Consider the following 16,085-nt stretch of genomic DNA (forward strand, 5'->3'; position numbering starts at 1 on the left):
ATTTGTAGTGAAAAGTATCTGTTTGTACAGAATTCATGAGATGTACAGTGTGTGAGCTGAGAGGCTCTGCATGCACAATCAAAGGTTCAGAAACATATCCAAAGAGTACAGGATGCCTGAATGTATATTTGTTAATCACTGGCCCATCTTGCTTTTGGTACTTTTGTTTGATTTTTAAAAAAATGTTGCATCGTCTTTCTGAGCATTGAGCTAAGTTTTTAAAGTCTTATATGCTAAGATATATTAATAGGATTAATGTTACAAAAGAAACGTAGACTGGATCTTGTTGCACAAGAAACATACCCCCAGAAAATATGTATTGAGCAAAGCTAGTAGCATGTTCTTACTTGAATACTGTGATTCAATCAAACACAGCTTAATTGGCAGGTTTCGCAATCAGTGGGGGGTTTGGCTTTTGCAATATATGTTTGTCTTATACTATAAAAGTACAGCAATCATTCTAACTTGCAGCCATCTTTAGTATCTTCCTTGTAATTCTCACAGCAGTTTTGCACGTGCTGTTCACAGCAACCCTTCTTGTAATCCTGCAGGGTTCTCACCAAAACACCACTCTTCCTTGCAGTTTGTGCAATGTTGTCCATGAATGCAGCGCTGCGCCCCAGGGCACCTGTGTCACCCCTCCCCTGGGGCGCCTGCGGTACCCCTCCCCTGGGGCGCTGCTGCACCTAGGTTGTGCAATGCTGTCCACTTGAATAGCATTCCTCCCTTTAGTCCTCACAGTGCTTCTCTGCATCAGCCTTCTTGCCCCTCAGTTAACAATTGCATTATTTTGTTTCTCTCTCCACAGATGCTGCTTGATTTGCTGAGTATTTCCAGCATTTTCTATTATTTTAGATTTCCAGCATGTGCAGTATTTTGATTTCACGCCTATGTCTATTTGTGGTGATTAAAGCTGCAAATGTGAGGAAATAATTTCAGACTCTATTCTGCTCTTGGAACTTAACTCCCAGTGTTCTCTTGTAATGCAATTATTTCACTTTTCAGGATTATTGAACATTTTTCTACACACATGATCTCATCCTCTCTATTCTTTTATGATATTCCTTAAAACTTACCTCATCTGTTCTACTATCTTCTCATGTGGGTCTGTGTTAAATTTTGTTTGATAACCTTCCTGTAAAACGCCTTGGACATTTTACTATGTTAAAGACGCCATGTAAATGCATGTCATTTTTTCTGCCTCATGAGAACCATTAAAATATATCCCAAAATGTATTTGCACAAGTTTAGAGGAAAAAAAGTGTACTAAAAGAAAAGATGGTTAAAATGCTAATTGGCAGGCATTTTAGCTCCTCAAATACTGTAAATAAGCAACTCATTAGCTAGTCCTCATAAACAATAACCTCTCGCCCATTATTTTGGGAAGTTATTCCAGGTATTCAGCAGGATTGGCTGGCATGGACTCTCCCTCAGGTTGTGAACACGAGCATAGGAAAAGACAAAAATACTCTTTGACAATGAGGTTTTGAATTTGAAAGCTGTGAGGTCAAGCCTTGGCCCAGATTCAGATTTTTACAACGTAGCACGGTGGTTAGGAATTCATTTATTTAGCTAAGACAACCCACTGATATTGAGGAAGTGTAGCATGGTACTTTATATTGTATAAAGTTGAGTTGTACAAATAACTAAGTGAATCTGATCATAGTTGTTGCTCTTTATGTTCACTTACTGTAAAATAAAACGGGTTCATGATTTTGTACCCAGTCATGGCATCAAGTCTTTGCTTATACTGTTGTACAAAGTAGATATAGGGAGTTTGAATCAAATAGCAGAAAAAGTATGTTACTTCAATGACTGAGAAACTGATACCACTGAATTTGAAGTTATGAATAACAGACCAGATTTGTAACCGCATTAATAAGTAGAAATGATGGAGATTTCAGGTGTATTCCCTTCATCAAAACTGGAAACTGAAAGATAATCTCTTAATAGGAACTGAAGTAAAGAGTGGAAAATAAGCAAGACCAACTGGTAAAATGCCTAGATTCATTGGTGAGCTGGTGAAGGCTGATGGGTTATGTATGAAGGTCACTTCAATGAAGTAACTCAAAAACCAGCTTTTTAATACAACTGGACATCTTTACCCTTTGCTATCCTCTTTTTTGTTTTATTTCATTAAGAGCTTGTTTGACTTTAACCCGTCTCCTTTTAGTAGGGCCTGAAGGGCTTGCCATTTGTTTCCAGAATTTCTCTGGTTTGAACCCTCCTAAGTGCTGCTTTTCACAGGTGGGTAGATGGAAGTACATATGTCTTCATCTGGTTTTCTAATGAATGTGCTTAAACTAGGAAAGTTGGTACAAGTGAATGGTTTCTGATCTGGATTGTTCTTCTCTTCTGTTTTGGTATATACTTCCAGTATCTGCCTGTACACATGGGACAAGTTGCACTAAGAGCTGCCAAATCCTGTGATTCTAAGTTGTGCCTGCCCTGTATGTGGGTTGGGCATTATCTAAACAGATGATGAAGAGGGTTGAGTTTTCAAGTTTCTTTGTACCTGTTCTTCAACATGCTAGGGAGTTTCAGTGCTGTAACCGCTCTCATCTCAGCATCCTTGCTTTGATGTGGAGCCCAAAACTGCACAGTACTCCACAGGTGTTGTCTCAGTGGAGTTTTACATTGATTCTATACCTCCTGATATAAAACCCAGCATTCCATTAAGCAAATCCTTATATGCTGGATTGTGTGATGTGAAGCCACAGACAGCACGGCCTCCCAGTCCTTCCTGTACTCTATCGTGGAGATCTTAGTACATGGGAGAGTCTGGACAAACCGCTACCTTTGGATGAACTGACTAAGGTCCTTGAGTCCTTCGAGAAGAGTAAAACTCCCGGAAGTGACAGCTTACGGGCTGAGTTGTATTCGGCTCTGTGGGACTGGATCGGCCCAGACTTGCTGGAAGAGGTACAAGAGTGTGTTTCTGGCTGGCATCATGTCAGGATCCTTGAAGAAAGGCATCATCACCCTCATCTACAAGCAGAAGGGGGAAAGGGAGGAAATGAGAAATTGGCGACCCATTTCACTGTTGAATGTGGATTATAAAATTCTGTCCGCTGTCATCACCAATTGGGTCATGTCTGCTCTGGAGTTGGTGATCCATCCTGACCAGATCTGCAGTGTACCCGGCAGGAAGATCTCTGACAGCCTCACGCTACTCAGGGATATGATTGCCAATGTAAGGGATGGGGTATGGACGCCTGCCTCCTCAGCCTTGACCAGGAGAAGACTTTTGAGAGTATCGCACACCTACATGGTGGATGTGCTCTCCAAAATGGGATTTGGGGAGGGAATCTGCAATTGGATCCAACTGCTGTACACAAACATCAGTAGCGCAGCTTCAATCAATGGGTGGGAATCAGAAAGCTTTCCAATCAAATCTGGAGTCAGACAGGGTTGCCCTCTCTCCCCTATCCTGTTCATGTGTTGCGTAGAACCCTTTGCTGAGTCCATCAGGAAAGATCCAGGCATAAGAGGATGGACAATCCCATGCAGTGGAGGCACTCTGGTCAAAGCCTCCCTGTTTATGGACAATGTCACCATCTGCTTGGATCCACTGCTGGCGTGCAGACTGATCAACATCTGTGACCAGTTTGAACCGGCTTCAGGTGCCAAGATAAATCATGGCAAGAGTGAGGCCACGTTCTTTGAGAACTGGGCTGACCGATCCTTTGCCCCCTTCACCGTTGCCTGAAAGTGCATGGGTTATGATTCAGAGGGACCAGGGTATGCATTCGAAACTGGGATAAGCAAGTGGCCATTGTGGGAAAAAAAAAACTGGGCATGTGGGAGTGATGCTCCCTCTCCATTGCTGGTAAGACCTGGTCATCAGGTGTGAGGCACTCTTGGTGTTTCTGTACGTGGCACAGGTCTGGCCCATTCCTCACTCCTGTGCTGTGGTGATCACCCGAGCCATCTTCCACTTTATCTGGAGGTCGAAAATGGACCGTGTTTGCAGGGATACGATGTACAAACCTATAGATAAAAGGAAAAAATGTGCCTAACATTGCCCTCATCCTGATGGCCACCTTTGTGTGTAGACCCTTGGTACGCAAACACCAAGCTGAGGTTCCATCTGCCCCTAGTGTTGCAAAGAATGGGTCTGGCCATGTTGCCACGGAACGCTCCCAAGTAGTTGGACTGTGCTGTATCACCTGTCCCTCGTGGAAAGACGTATGCAGAGAAACACCTTTGACCACTAGTCCATCAGACAGTGGTTGGCACGTAACATCCTAGAGATCCTGTGGGTAAAGGAGATGGTAGATCCTGTTGGAGGGTTCCTCAAAGTCATTTGGCAGAATGCCTCATTGACAGAACTTTCCAACAAGCATCAAGCTGTAGCTTGGCTGGTGCTGGGAAAGTCCCTCCTCATAAGATCTTTCCTATATGCCAGGAGTCTCAACCCCACACATTGCCCTCAAGGTGGCTGTGGTGGGGAAGAGACTGTTGTCCACATCCTTGTGGAATGTGCCTTTTCAAAGAGGGTCTGGAGAGAGATGCAATGGTTCTTGTCAAGGTTCATCCTGAGCAGTTCAGTGACATAGGACTCTGTGCTCTATGGGCTGTTCCCAGACACACACGCACTGAGGCAAACATTAACTGCAGCTGGAGGATCTTTGGTCTGCCCAAAACTTGTTGGTCTTCCAGTGCAAAGAGTTGTCCCCAACTGAGTGTTGCAGACTGGCGCGTTCCAAGGTCCAGGACTATTGTGCTGAGGGGCGCACTAAAGCTTGGGACAGCCACCTCAGATGCGCAGTGGGGAAAGGTCCCTGTCAAAGATTTCAGCCGTACTGCACCATGGGGCTGGGAATTGTATAGACCCCTTGGGCTGTATGACTCACATTGAATGTATGCAGTGGATATTACATCTATCACAATTGTACTGAAGCACCTCAGTGTAACATGATCTATATAGACAACTTAAATACCATTGCACCATCTGTCTGTTGTGACCATTTTGCAATGACTGTATTGTTCCTTTGATTGTATTGAAGCACCTCAGTGCAGCATGATCAATGTGGAAAACTTGAATATTATTGCACTTTTTTTGATGGCCATTTGGAAATGTTTTGTAATGTTCTTTCAGATATTTTATGAATAAAATATATTTTTGCAAAACAAATTCCATTAATTTATTTTTTCTTGATCTTCACTTGCAGTGCAGCTTTTAATGTATTGTAAACACAAGCCACAAATTCCTCTGCACTTCCAAATAACCCAGCTTTCATGCATTCAAAGTGTTCATAGTAATAGTTTTTGTCTGTCGGCAATGTTTTGATTGGTCAGTTTAAGGAGTGTGCCTATAGCTGGATTTATTTGGTGGGTGATGCCTGGTGCAAGAAAGCGCTGAATAGATGCAAATCTTTTTTTGTCTTTGGGGGGAGTCAGCAACACTACAAACTACCAGGGATTAATTGCCTTCTCTTATTACATATTCTCTTATGCAGCTAAGATCTTATTCTCTTATGCAGCTAAGATCTTTTAAGGAAGGCACTGACTGGCCTGTTGAATACAAATGCTATAGAATTACTTCAAAGTAATGCATTAAACTGACGGAGGTGAAAAATGTTTCAGTGAAGTGGTTGTTAATGGTAGTTTTAAACTAATTCTGTTTATTGCATTCAGTTAAACTTTTGAGATATGTGAGGGTCATTCACATGGGGTGCTTTTCAGCACCATTTTAAACACAATGTTACTACACATACGCAATTTTATGGAGCTTTTCTAGGGTGAGAAGCATTGACTTTGGTGAAAGAATAATTAAAAATTCTGTATTGAAAGTCGTCCTGTTTCAATGAAGGCACTAAATTGACTGCAACGTTTTGCAGGTCTCTGCTAGTAAATTACATACTTTGTATAACCAAAAATGTACCACCTTGTATTTTCTGCCATTGAATTTCACCAAATTATCACTATCCCATTGTAACTTCCTTTCATCCTCAGAATTATTTATTTATGCCTCCTATTTTACTATTATGAGTGAACTCAGGCATCACTCCCTCTCGTTCTATGTCTGAATCATTTATGTACACATTGAATTGTAGTGGCCCCCAAACAGAACCCAGTGAGGCACTGCTACATACATCAACCACTGTCAGAATTCGGCCTTAATTTCTACTCTGTTTACCCCCTCTAACAGCTTAAACTTCAAATTGCTAATCTTCTCCTAGTTCCATAACCATTGTCTGCTCAAGAGTGTTCTGTCTGGTATCTTGTCAAAGGCTTTCTGAAAATCTATGAACAGTGCATCAATTGTATGTGTCACCTGCTCAAAGAATTCAATCAGCTTTATCCAGCACAAGTATTGTTTTTGAAATCCTGCTTCCAATTATTTTCTCAATCATATATAAAAATTACAAACTTTTTTTCCTCAACAGATGTTAAACTAGCTGACCTGTGATTACTCAGGTCAGCTCTGTCCCCTTTTTGAAAATGGGTATCACATTGACTGCTAGTGCACATGCCCTCTCAACAGCATTCTGAAATATAATTTCTACTATCTCCATTGTTTCTCCCCCCGAATGTCAGTTTATATTTTCTACTTCCATATTTCATAATTTCTTATTTTGCTTTTTACCAGTACAGGATTTACTTCCTTTCCACTATTCTCTTTTTGTAAACACAGAAGCAATATAGTTAAGTATCCCCACTAACTTGTTTAACCTGTAATTACTCGCTGTCCTATCTTCTCTGGGAACCCACCAGACATTTAATAATTTTTTTCTAATACATTTATTGAACATTTTTAATATTTTTGAGATTCATTCCTTATACTCTTTCCTGAAGAAACTTTTTTTGGCCCAGTTTGCTACACTTGTTTCTGTCCTGCTTCCTTTTCTGTTTGGACATTAAATCTTATCCGTACTCCCAAAATGCACACATATTTAATTCATCATCTTGATCTGTTTTGTTTCTCCTAAGTAGATGTAGCACTGCCTCTTCCCATTTATCTGTGTAAGATTATAGAAGGATGGATCAAAAAGTTTCAAGTTAAACCATCAGGAATATTTGATTTGCATAATAGGCAAGATAGATCCAAGTTGCTTTTGCTACTAGAGCTTGGAACCCTTTAACCATAGGTGGCTAGTGAGTGAGGCACTTTAATATTGGGTAGATATTTGAAAAGAAAAAAGATTATGAAATAGATGGCAGCAATTGCATATCTGCCACATACCTGTAATTTCTAATATAAAAGCAAAATATTGTGAATGCTGGAAACCTGAAATTAAACCTGAAAATACTCAGCAGGTCTGGCAGCATCTGCAGAGAAACAGTTAAGGTTTCAGGTCGATGGCAGAACTAAAAGAAGTTAAGGTGTAATACTAATATAACAGCGAAGTACTGCGGATATTGGAAATCTGAAATAAAACGTTTTGGAAAAACTCAGCGATGCTCCCAGACCTGCTGAGTTTTCCCAGCATTTTCTGCTTTTATTTTGCTCTGTAATTGCCATGACGGGGATCCAAGTGCGCAACCCCAAAATTAAAGCCAAATTTGTCCATGGGATCGCTTTCATTGAACACCACTTTTATAGTATAGCCCCCCTAACGATTTATCTAGTAGGGGCTACACGAGGGGAAGAGACGGTTGTGTTTGTGGAACTTGGTGTAAGCACTGACCAGTTTGCTGTTCAATGTGTAAAGGCCTCGCATTGGATATGAGGCTGTTGTAAGTTTCTAGGAGCGCTGAGCACATGCACCTAGGTCCTTCGGATATGGATTGAGAGTCGCCTGGCCTCCCTCCTTAAGGAATATTAATATTTCCAAGACCACTTTGAAGCTGCATCGTTGCCTCTGAGCCTATCCGCTGTAGGGATGGGCGGTGCCTGACGAAGTCTCTGCAGCTTTAAAAGTTTAAAGTTCACAGAACAAACCAAAGTATCCCATAAAATGCAGCGACACTTTGATACTTGAAGTGGCCGTCCAGCGGGTACAGTGTCTCCGAAAAAGGGTCCAGTGCCTCCCGGATTGGCAGAGAGTTATATCTTTGTCAGTGCAGCACGGTGGCGTTGGGCTGTCCCCTGTTCCCAATTATTCAACACGTTTCTGCTGAGTTGCTGAGCTGGCCACGTCTCTCACGTTCTGTCTGTGCATATGGAACACGTTGTACTGTAATCGGGGAGTTGACACGTCCTGCCATTCCCAGCTACGCCTGCCCACGTCTGTGGGTTGGGCATGTGCAGTAAAAACGCTTGAGAAAGTAGCACTGGGATAAACTACAACCAAAGCACCGAAACCGATTTTTCAGTGAGTAAAAAAGCGAGTGTGCTGTATTTACTTTGCATAATATGTAAATATGGAATGTATATCTGCATTTTATATTTGTTGTACGATCTTAGTCCGCGAGTGCTTTGCAGTTCCTGCAGTTAGTGGCGGTGCGGAACAGTCAGGGAAGTGAACGCAAAGTAAGCATTTCTAATCGTTCGATATTTGCCCATTTGCAAGGGACTGGCTGTGATATTCATCTTGCGGTGCACTGCCAAAGATTTATGAATTCTAAGTGGTTCAGGCAGAAAAGATTCACTTCTGTCGTAACTTTGCACAATGTATCTTTCACGAATTTGGAAATATGGAAGAGGACAAATGTTAAATCCGTGGAGTGATACTGACTTTTAATTATGAGAAGGTTTCCGTACATACAGGGGTTCCTCCTGGTGGCCATGGCAGTACTTCGTTTCCCATGGAAAAGGGAACAGGTTAACGTGTTAAATGATTGTTTTGTTTTACACAAATGGTCTAGTGACGTGATCATATTCCGTCAATTCGAGAGTCAGCAAACTGGTGGAAAAGCAGATTGGAAATATTTGGTACAAATGCCATAATAAATCTAAAAATTGTTCAGGCACAGAGTTTGGTTCCAACTGGTACTGAGCTGGGACTGACACAGATATATGAAACGAGAGCAGGACAGCTGTGCATGCACTTTGCCAAACTATTGTCATGTGTAAATCCCTGTTAGCGTGACCACCAATTTACAGATAAAGGGAATTCCTCACTATGTTAGTCTGACCCTAATTTAAATGCAAGGTGAACACTCTATTGGTAATGACACAGATATGTATTTTAACCACGTATGTGTGTGATGTATACAAGTAATTTTGACCTCAAGTTCACAAAGAGCAACATAAGGACTATTAGGCACCATAAAGGTATAATCAAGTTAACAGTTAAATGCGTCTGTGCCCACATGGCTTATGTATATTAACATGGAATGTAGAATTCTGAGTTCCTAAGACATTGCTTGTAATCCGCTATGCCTGGTTACAGATGGACACAATTCTGATGATCTTGTGGATTCAAGATCTGGAAACCATACATTGGTAATCAGTGAATAGTCCTTGTATTTTATTGGACTGGATTGTGTGATCTTGCTTTATTCACCCTTTTACATATTCAAATAATTGACCTTTGACAAGATATTTAAAGAATTTTTAAAATATTAACTTAGTGTGATTATCAAAGTTGATGGTACAAAATGATCTGGAGCACTCAATCTGCCTTGGCAAGCTTGTAGTGAAAAGGGATCATCTATCTGTTATGCTGCCTGGGCCCATGCACTGCTGGTACAGTTTGTTCAGCTAATCATTCATCATAGGGCACTCAGGTGGCAGGACATTTAACAAGGGCATGGTCTGTGGCATGAAGTAAATATTGTATGATTGTTTCAAGTGAAGTCTCTGAACCTTTGCCTCAGATGTCTTCACTATAGATACAAGTTGAACCAGAAATACTCCAGACTGTGCTGCTGATTATTTGTATCACCATAGAATGTCAGTACAAGTTCACTTTGATTAATGTTTAGCCACTTGACAATAACAAGACTAGCTGATTGACAAGAATCCTGTCACCTTGATCTTAGAGTTTACAAGGCTACAGTGCCAATTGTTGATGATTTTGATTGTGACCACTCTTGGCAGATGCTGAGTCAGAAGTCATCAAAAGTTTTAGGTAATGCACTCCAATAGCTTGCTTCCTTTTTGATATATATGCAATGCAAGGGAATAGTTTGTGATTATGTTTTGTGACGTGGAGTACCTCTATCAGTCTTGTTTGTATGATGCTCTGGGATCATAATCTGTTGTCATGTTATTCCATAGGAAGTATACATATACTAGGCACTACATTACTGGTGTTCCATTGTCCTGGTTATCAAGTGTGTTAAATGGAGGAATTCAAGACTGGGATCTGAATTCTTGATTTATCTATGTCGAAAAAAAATCCAAATTCTTAAGTCTGGATAGAAACATCACTCAGCATCCACAGAAACACAAGAATCAGTCTTCAACCTGAAAAGTCTAACAGAACCATTGAATCTCAGAGATAAAAACAAAAAAACTGCGGATGCTGGAAATCCAAAACAAAAACAGAATTACCTGGAAAAACTCAGCAGGTCTGGCAGCATCGGCGGAGAAGAAAAGAGTTGACGTTTCGAGTCCTCATGACCCTTCAACAGAGCTATTTTAGTTCTGTTGAAGGGTCATGAGGACTCGAAATGTCAACTCTTCTTCTCCGCCGATGCTGCCAGACCAGCTGAGTTTTTCCAGGTAATTCTGTTTTTGCATTGAATCTCATTGCTCAGTACTCCAGCTCACCCAGCACAGCACCCAGCTGCATTTGAACATTTTTAATGTCTTTGATTTTACTACCTTTGTTATATTTTTCCAATCATATCAATAAGCAAACCAGCTGCTTACTAGCTTACTTAAAATTGATATTTACTATTTTAAATTATACATCTCCTGACCTGAATCAACTTGAAGTAATACTCTGGGTTTGCCTTATCAATTTCTTTGACCATTTTATATTCTTTGACTAGCCTCTTAAAATGTAGTGAGTTAGCCTCTCAAACCTTTCCTTATTGCTCATCTCTTTTACACTGAGAATCATCCTTGTTCTCTGCACACTATTGAAAGCAACTATGCCCATTTTGAGGTACGGTGACCAAAGTTGAGTGCAGCACTCTTAGGGTGCAGTCTCACTATAGCATTGAAGAGTGCAAAATTAACAATGCGAATCTGACTCTGAAATGCAATGGCACCCAATCTGGCAGGGAGGTTGCCTTATACCGCTTGGACATGGTACTCTGTGGAGAATAATCTTGTGTGATGTCAAAACACATCTGTTGGAGCTTCTGATACTTATAAACAGGATGAGTGTGATTCTTCTTGAGAAGGTGGGAGTCCTTGTCTTGGAGAGCTGTAAACAGATGCAGAGGAAAAAGCTCATTAGGCGTTTTTTAGATCATTCGTGCAGAAAGATACTATGGTTCCCCCATTACACAAATTACTGTTTCTTAAATGATTTAATGGGTTTTGGCCTAACTACCCGGATGTTCATTCCATGTGTTGTTCACTAGTTATATGTGAAATTTACTGACCTCGGCCTTGAATTCAAATTTTACTGTCTGGTTTGAAATTGTAACCTATAGTACAAATTGGTATAGGACCAGGCATAGACAATTTAGTGCTTTGAGCCTGTTCCACCATTCAGTGAGATCATGGCTGATCTGCGACCCAACGCCTTATACAGGACCTACCTTTTCCCCAAAACGTTTGAAGTAGCATTCTAGATTTACCTTTTTTACCATTTGCTTTTTTAGTGGCTTCCTTTAATGAGTGAAAAATCCGTGTTTCTCCAGTCTTTCCTCAGAATCAATCTTTCAACTCGTGCTAGATGCATTTGTAGGGATTGAAATATATTCTGTGTGTCATTGACCTGAACTAGACGCATAGCGCAAAGTGTAGACTAACCAGCACGCTTCAAGTTTGAGCATTTCTTTTCTGTCTCTGTAGTTCAGATTTGCTTTGCTGATTGCTGCTGTGCAATGATAAGTGCATGTTGAGCATTGGGTCTATATAAATACCCTGTTGTTTTAATTTCTTCAGTTATTTTGACATTCATTGTGAAGTACTCTGTTTCCTATATTTTCTTTATGTTCTGCATTCTACATTGCAAAATTGATCATTGTATGTGCAAATGTTCAGAGCTCTCATGGCAGGGTTACATTCACAGCCAGAGGCAGCTTGTGGTGTGCCTGGAGACTTGTTGGCTGTGAGCTGCTCTCTAAAACTAAAGGTCTCAAACTGCTAACTCAATGGAAGTAAAGCTCGAGCGCTGCATAACAAGCATAATATTAAAACAGAAAATGCTGGAAAAACGCAAGTCTGGCAGCATCTATAGAGAAAGAAACAGGGCTAACTTTGCAAATCCAATATGACTCCTCTATGGAATATATATTACCTTGCATTTTTATTACCTCGCCACACTGATTGAATGCTCACACTGAGGAATCACCTGTTAAAGAAGAACTTGCATTTATATTGTGCTATACACATCCTCGGGTTGTCCTAAGTCGCCTCACAGCCGACGAATTACTCTTAAAAGTGTAGTTTGTAGACAAAAGTGGAAGGCAGTTTCTAGACAGAGATGTCAGAAGTTTTAGTGAGGTGAGTGAAGTGTTAACTTGTTAATTGTGTTTGTAAGGGGTGAATTGAATAACTTTTTATTCAAAAAAGTTAAAAGGGATTTTACACTTCATCAGCCCAGGGCGAGGAAAGAAGAAATCAGCTAAGGTTCCTACTTCTGATCATTATCTAAAAAAGTGTGGACTTTGGGTGAGGACGGGCTCTGGATTAGCTGTAATAGGTTAATGGCCATTTAGCCCATTGATACTGAGCTCACAAATAAATATGGACTACTTGTGCCAGATGCTGGAAGATTGCTGGCATCTCCGGAATTGTGAGCAAACAAGATTAGATGCCTTCAGGAGATATGAGAAAAGGGACGAAGATCAGAGGCAAAATCCAATCAGATTGAGCGCTGACAGTTATCTCAGCAATAGAAAACAAAACAAAAACTGCTGTTCTTATTCTGGCAGTGCATTTTTGCAAAGATATAATCAATATTGACACTGCTGGTCAGATTTGTATGGAAGTAGAGAATTCACAAAGCAGCCCTGCCATACAAAGGTGGGTTTTTGCAGTTTGCAAGTTAATAACCAGCAATCAGATGAAAACAATCTTAACCAAAAATGAATATGGAAAATAATAGTGATTTCTTTATATAACAATTAATCCAACAACAAAAATATTACACTCATATCCTGAAATCATATCTAACAAACTGAAAATTTGATGTAAACTCTCGCGCTCCCTCCCTCCCTCTCACGGTCACTCCCTCTCGCCCTCGTCGTCCCTCTTGCCCCGGCCCTCCCTCACGCCCTGGCCCTGCCGCTTGCCCTGGCCCCCCTCCCGCCCTCCCTCTCTCTCCCTCTCTCCCTCCCGCCCTCCCTCGCTCTCCCTCCCGCCCTCACCCGCTCTCCCTCCCTCCCGCCCTCACCCGCTCTCCCTCCCTCCCGCCCTCACCCGCACTCCCTCCCTCACTCGCTCTCCCTCCCTCCCTCACTCACTCCCGCCCTCGAGCTCGCTTGCCCCTTCCTTCCCTCGCCTGGGCTTCTCCCTCAGTCTGCAGGAGCTGAGCCCCTGTCTTGGAACAGCAGTGGAGCTGGGAGGGGGAGAGGGGGTGAGCCGCTGAAGGGAGCAGGACATCCGTCTCCATTCTTCCCAACCCGGGGTTACTCACACTTCAGAACCTGATCGGCAGCTTCCCCTCCCTACCCTGCACTCCCGCTCCCTGATCTTGGTCTTCACTCTCTCCCCAGAGCCTGGGCTTTGGTGACTGCGGCTGAGGCGCAGGCATCAGAACATGGCGGCGGCTGGCCCAACGTGCAGCATGCGATTGGGAGGGGTGAGTGAGGTGGTTGCGGATTTTGTCAGCTCTCGGGAGATGGGCTGGGAAGTGTGAGGCCTAAAATGATGGAGACATATGCGTGGTATGCATGTGATTTTTTTTTGGAATCTCACTGCAATCTGGTGAAAAATGCAATGGATGGATCCGGCCCCTGGACCTGGGGTTTCCCCACCCCTGCTGTAACTAATACAGTAGTGAAGAGATGTGTTGAATCAGCTCAAAGCCAACCGTTCTTTCCTCAGGGTGCAAGCCCATGTTTCACTCAGCGATCTGTCAATATTCATGAGTAATACAGTTTTAATTTCATTGTTAACCATCATGATTATTCATCCAAAGATTTTCCTCTCTGGTTCCTCCTAAGCAGTAAATGAACTGTCCAGTACACACTTCCTTCTACCCATATTTTCACTGTGTTCAACCCAATGCTCATCGTAGTTTCCAATTAAGTTATCGCTCAGGATCTCTGAAACCTGAACTGTGGAGCTCCTTAATTCTCTCAATCTTTACATCCTTCTGCAAACTTAAGGCTTTATAAAATCCGAGTTTGCTGATATTTGGTCATGGCTTCCTGATTTACGTCATCTTCACTGTTTCTAAGTTAATGATGTACTGCACTATGGATCTTAACTTTTTACTTTGTTCAATTTGCAAGAAAAATGTGACTTGCTGCTGAAATGGGTTCATCAGCTCTATATTGAAACTAAATAGATAGCTGGAAATCATGTTTCAAAGACCAAATAACCTTAAGTGTTGAAGTTGTTTGATTTGAATTGTACAAGAATCTGAACCTTGATAGTTGAGTAAGAAAATAAGGTGAAAGTGTACTTTGTTTATGGAGTTCAGATTACAGTAGAATGTGGGTTGTGATATTGACAGATAAACCCTCTTGCTATGCAGTAGAGCCTATAGGGGCATGAGGGAATAGTAGTTTGTTTTTGTTTTAGTAGTTTGTTTTTGTTTTGTAGCATTGCAGGTTTCAGCACCAAGGAGGCCTGCTCTGTAACATCTATTCTGGAGTCCGGTATTGCTAACACTTGTGGAGCCAAATTGAATCTCAAGTTTTAGTTTTATCAAAACATTGCTTGCTCAAAGATTCTGCACCTAAACCTAGAAAAATAAATTTCACTAAAAATCAGAACTATCACATTTTCACTAAGATTTCAACAAAGAATAACAATTGCGTAGTGAAATGTTTGGGCTATATGGTCTGGAACTGTAAAAGATTCCAAGCAGTAAAATTATACGTTGTATTCTTTCAAACTTAGTTTGTGTCTTTAAGGAACAAATGAAATTTGTAATACTAGGATGAAGAAATCTCAGTAGGCCAAATGGGCTACTCCTATTTCTTATGTAACAGGTTTGGCATTGGTAGTGATGGGAGCAGCTTGAGGTGATAAATTAAGGGCATTACGCATTGAACTGTAATAAAAACAAAGTGCTGGAAGAACTCAGGTCTGACAGCAATATTACTGAAGATTATTGATGTTCTAAAATTTGCAGTTGCCAATAAATTTAATCAGAAATATGGGTTAAGTAATTAGAATTTAAACTTGCAGTAGTACATCTATGAAGCACTATTACTAGTTGACTGTTTCAGGCCAATTTTGATACATTTGTTTATTTATTATGACCAGACTCTGCAGGCTGTCCTTTCTTTAAATGAGTAGTGATTACATTAAACAATGGTTGTACTTGTGTACATGCCTGTTCTACTATGTGGTAATGCCAGCTTATTGCTGCTGATCTCACTGTTCAGTCAGTTCTGGATTAGCCAAATGCAGACAGCAGTACAGAGATTTTGGGGGAGGGGTTGAGAAGCGTGATGCTGTGGTACTTTCTATAGTAGTATACAAGCCTGCAGAGTTGGGTGCTTGTAATTTATAACTCTGCAGAATGCTTAAAATATATAATTATCTGAAGCTGAACTTTAAACTCACAGGGTGCTCATAGAGATCAACGGTACTTTGCAGAAACCTGTGGCCTGAGTTTGTTTTAAAGAAAGATTTAAATTGACCAGGTAACAAAAGGTAAATATTGGGAAGTTGGACTCTGGTTCAACAACAAAGATGCTTATTGTGGGAATTGTAGCATCGCAACTGTGATGCACGTTTGCAAAACAATGAGAGTTAGTAGTGTTTAAGTATAGACCTGATCATTAAAAAAACATAATTTACTCATGAAATTCATAAAAGGACATTACATGATTGTTCAAAGTTGACATTACATAAGGTGAAAACCAAATCAGTTTCATCAATACTGTATGTTACTCACTATAGTTAATATATACAATGTTCATTACATGTCAAACATACAGCCCGAGGA

At 41.1% G+C, this 16,085-nt stretch overlaps 1 protein-coding gene across 10 annotated transcripts in view; it reads left to right on the forward strand.

Moving 5' to 3' along the window:
- The window catches only part of mtmr4 (myotubularin related protein 4), a 199,489-nt gene that overhangs the window by 41,642 nt on the left and 141,762 nt on the right, over positions 1–16,085 (forward strand). The window contains exon 1 of one of the 10 annotated variants that reach the window (XM_041197616.1): positions 8,186–8,261. The exons of 7 other annotated variants lie outside the window; for them this stretch is intronic. The gene's annotated coding sequence lies outside the window, so the exon portion shown is untranslated. Of the gene's footprint in view, positions 1–8,185; positions 8,262–16,085 lie in introns of those variants that run through there. 2 more of the 10 variants (XM_041197620.1, XM_041197625.1) reach the window with 2 other exon arrangements.

Source organism: Carcharodon carcharias, chromosome 10, assembly GCF_017639515.1.
Source record: "Carcharodon carcharias isolate sCarCar2 chromosome 10, sCarCar2.pri, whole genome shotgun sequence".
NCBI lineage: Eukaryota > Metazoa > Chordata > Chondrichthyes > Lamniformes > Lamnidae > Carcharodon > Carcharodon carcharias.